Source organism: Erinaceus europaeus, chromosome 3 (assembly GCF_950295315.1).
Source record: "Erinaceus europaeus chromosome 3, mEriEur2.1, whole genome shotgun sequence".
NCBI classification, from domain to species: Eukaryota; Metazoa; Chordata; class Mammalia; order Eulipotyphla; family Erinaceidae; genus Erinaceus; species Erinaceus europaeus.
The window spans coordinates 132,866,373-132,870,916 of NC_080164.1; the positions used below are offsets into that span (position 1 = coordinate 132,866,373).

General features: G+C 44.4%; 1 pseudogene; it reads right to left on the minus strand.

The window, feature by feature from the left end:
* Nucleotides 1-380: 380 nt before the first annotated feature.
* Nucleotides 381-803, minus strand: LOC103109424 (profilin-1-like; annotated as a pseudogene).
* Nucleotides 804-4,544: the final 3,741 nt, after the last annotated feature.

Sequence of the window (4,544 nt, forward strand, 5' to 3'; positions counted from 1 at the left end):
CTGACTCCCTATCTTGTGCTTTTAATGGGTAGCTTTAGGCAGGAGGTTAAAAATTTAAAAAGAATGTGTTTGCCCTACGGCCAGAATATGTCACCAGAATGACCAAGCTACAACTATTGATAGAAACTTGAGTTTTTTTTAGTAAAATCTTTTTTTATTTAGAAAAAAAAAAACCCAAAACAAAAGTTTTCCAATCACACACGGGGGGGGGGGGGGTTATGGGTAGGCATCTTTCCATCCAGCCCCAACTCCCAGCCCATGTGGTTTTGGCAGCAATAAGGGGTGTGGGGTAATGGCCCCCCAAATAAAAATGGTGCATGTGTATATGAGGGCAGGTAGCAAAAGCAGTGGGGAGTAGCAGGGGGAAGGGAAAAACGAGGTCAGTACTGAGCAGGCTGCAGGTGGGAGGCCATTTCATAACATTTCTTGTTGAACATTGCCACCGTGGACACCTTCTTTGCCCATCAGCAGGACTACAGTCTTGGCAGTCATGGTGGCAGTGATGTTGAAGATGGGGCCTCCACCGGTGCTCTTGGTATGAAGGTCCATGGTAAATTCTCCATCCTGCCTCAGTGAGTCCCGGATCACAGAACATTTCTGGCCCCCAAGCGTCAGCCCATTCACGAAAAATCTTGACCGGTCTTTACCAACTAGAACACCAACCTCAGCTGGCGTAATGTTGCCGAATGTTTTCCGGGAACTGCGCCCCAGACTGAGGGCGAGTCCTTATAGCCCATGATGGCCGCGTCCTGACAGGTCCCGCCCCCCATGAGGTTGTAGATGTAGGCATTCCACCGGGCCATGACACTGCTGCTGGGGTTGCTCTCAGCCTTGCTGCTGGGCTGGGATCCTGCTGCCTTGGCCTGGCGGGCAGCGGAGGCGGAGAGCTTGCAGCATGCGACCCTGTGGACCTCCGTTCAACTAGCTGTGCAACAGACTTTACCACCACTTCCTAGAACTTGAGTTTTTTTTTAAATAAACCCTTAAGCGATTTTATTCAAATTCTATATATATATATATAGAAACTATATATATATATGTATATATATATAGTTTCTATATATATATATATATATAAACCCTTAAGTGATTTTATTCAAATTCTATATATATATATAAAGAAACTATATATATATATATATAGTTTCCCTTTTGTTGTCCTTTTGTTTTTTATTGTTGTAGTTATTGATGTTGTCGTTGTTCGGACACAGAGAAATGGATAGAGGAGGGGAAGACAGAGGGGGGAGAGAAAGATGGACACCTACAGACCTGCTTCACTGCCTGTGAAGTGACTCCCCTACAGGTGGGGAGCCCGGGGCTCCAACCGGGATTCTTCAGTCAGTTCTTGCACTTTGCGCCATGTGCGCTTGTTTAACCCGCTGCGCTACCGCCCGACTCCCCTGGAACTTCAGTTTTTAAATCCAACCCCTATCTATGGTGAAAAATGAGGGGCCAAAGATCAGCTAATAGCCGGTTATATTGCAGAGGGAACAGGGCAAAGGTCACCGAGATCCCATCTAAACTTTGCTGGTCAAGTTCTAGATTGAAATCTCCATGCGATAATCACAAAAGAAACAGCCATGTTTGAGGAGATGAGTATTGAGACAAGGCAGGGACAGAAAAGAAAGGAAAAAATATACAGTTAAAGCTGTGCAGGCAAGAAAGAGACAGAGAAACAGAGAGACAGGAAGATAGATGAGAGCCCCCAGTTTCCTAGGTCTTCTAACTTTAAAGTGAGTTGGGGGATGCACCAGATACTGAGGGAATTTACTTCAGCCTTTGTCTTCAGGTGCTCACATCTGCATTCATTTGCATTTTATGGCCTTAGCAGTCAGGTAGAGAGGGATATGCTGCTGGTGTATGTAGCCTGTAGTTTCTGGCCCCTCTTCCTGGCCACTTGCGGGGAGCAGGGGAGGGGTTGCTAATGTCCTTCCAGGACTCAGGCCCTCAGCAGACCTAGCCCTAAGTGAAGTAATCCAAAAGGAGAAGCACCAATACTGAATGATCTCACTCATATCATAGGTGAGATGCTAGAAGCATAACACAAAAAAATAGAGGGTGAAATACTGATGAATGACGATCTGTTTCAGTCAATCCAATGATTCAAACAGGGAAGAGGAGGGAGCATGAGAATGGGTTGGGGGTTCATTGTCTTGTGGGGGAAGGAGATGGCTATTTGCTGGGGGGTGAGGTTTGCTAACATTTATCTGAGATTTTTGTGACAACACTTTGTCAAACATTTCCTCAATAAAAAACTTGTTCCTGCTTTTGTAATAAAACCTCATTAAATATCTCTTCAGCTCTGGGACTTGGAGAGATTCCTGGTGGAGCTCTCAGAAGGTTGTACATTTCAACCTCATAGAGACAGAAATCCCTATACAAAGCACCCTTCTGAATCTCACTCATTGCATCTCTTTATTTAGCCATTTATCTGTATCACCGGAAAGGTATTTTATTAGACAACAAGCCTGTAAATATAAATTAGTGTTCCTCTAGTTCTGTGAGTCACCCTAGTAACTTACTGCAAATTACACCAGAGGATGAAACCATGACCCCAAAGGGACAGAGCTAGTTGAAAAGACTCTAGAGGGACAAGGTGACCTGAAATTGATTAAGTTAAACAAAAACAATTAACTCTCAGCACTATGGTCATAGGAATTGTTCTTCCAAGGAGCAGCTAAAATGTTAAAACTGAATTTGAAAAGAAAGGACATTGAGCAGAAATTCACACTCCACCCCTCCCTTTTCCTGCTTGCCTTTTGTCTTCAAATAGTAGAATTTCTGCTCTCTTATAAGCTTTGTCTGAGGAGGCTTTGATTCAGAAGGCAGAAAGACATGATGGCCTTTATCACTGTCCTATTTGACCCAGAACTCACCTCCTGGGGTCCCAGGCCTTCTTTCTGCAGATGTAACTATTACCTGAAACAAAGCAACTAAAAGGTAAGAGTTGAGCCCAGGCTCCTGCCTCTATTGGGATGATATGACTATAAATTACTTTTCCCTTCCTAAAGAAAACTGTTGTGAAAGTGTCCCACTTTCTGTGCCATGGGACAACAGGTCTTTGGTTTTACATGCATTCTGGGAACCCTAGTAGATAGCCAGTAAATCAGAAGTAGAGATGACAACCTGGAACTTATAATTGGTGTCTGGAGTGGGGCTGAAGTATTGAGGGACTGAGCTTTTAGCTTGTGGGATTTGATGCCACTCCTGATAAATTGTATCAAAACTTTGTTGAATTATAGGGTGCCTAGCTGATGCCAATGAATTGGTTGGGCAATGGGGTGAAACCTCTCACATTTGGTGGCTAGGAGTACTGTGAGCAATACAAGAGAAATATGAGAGAGCCCCCCCACACACACACACACAGCATTTTATAACGAAATGTTGCAGGGGAGCAAGAGGAAACTGGACAAAAGGCATAAAGGTTCCCTTTTAAGTTCTGTTGCTACTATTTACATGGAAGAATCACAAGAGAGACAGACATATTTCAGGGAGACAAGCGTTTATTGAGACAAAGCAGGGATAGAATAGAGAAAAGTAGATGCTTTAGAGGGAGAGGAGGAGAGGGGGAGAGGAGGAGAGGGACAGAGGGAGAGAGGGAGAGGGGGAGAGGAGGAGAGGGGGAGAGGGAGAGAGGGAGGGAGGGAGTGAGGGGGAGAGAGAGAGAGAGAGAGATGAGGTCTTTAAATTTCTTTTTTTTTCTTTTTTTTTTTTAATTTTTTATTTAAGAAAGGATTAGTGAACAAAAGCATAAGGTAGGAGGGGTACAACTCCACACAATTCCCAACACCCAATCCCCATAACCCACCCCCTCCCCTGATAGCTTTCCCATTCTCTATCCCTCTGGGAGCATGGACCCAGGGTCGTTGAGGGTTGCAGAAGGTAGAAGGTCTGGCTTCTGTAATTGCTTCCCTGCTGAACATGGGCGTTGACTGGTAGTGGGTTCAGAGGATGCATGGGACCCTGAGAGGATTAACTCTTCCATGTCGTCAGGTGCACATCTGCATTCATCTGCATTTTATAGCATTAACAGTCAGGTGGAAAGGTAGTGGTAGAGGATGCAGACATTTTGGCACCTTCTGACCCCTCTTGCAGGCTACTGCAGGGTGCAGAAGGGAGGGTTGCTAATGTCTTTCTACCAGAGGAATCTTTCTTTAAACAGTCCCCCTAGCAGAAAGTTGCTAATTTAAGAACAGAAAGACAGAAAACAGAAGACGGAAAAGCAGGTGAGATGATGTTGGGGTGCAGGTAGTGGGAACTGGAGAGAGGAGCAAACAGGAAGCCAAGAATGTCCCAACAGTCAATGAAAAGAATTTCACATTCCCCCCCACCCCCGCCAGTATTTGTCAAAGGTGAAGTTTCAAGTTTTTATTTATTTATTTTTTTATTAGCAGTCACGGTGGAAATAGTGATGGAAGGAACATAGGATTCATCTCAGAAAGCCTGTTTTTGCTCAGAGTCTGTTAGAGCAATCCACTCATCTCTGCTCTTCCAGTCACAAAATAGTATTGACCCTTCCAGATCTGAAGACTCATTGAATAAGT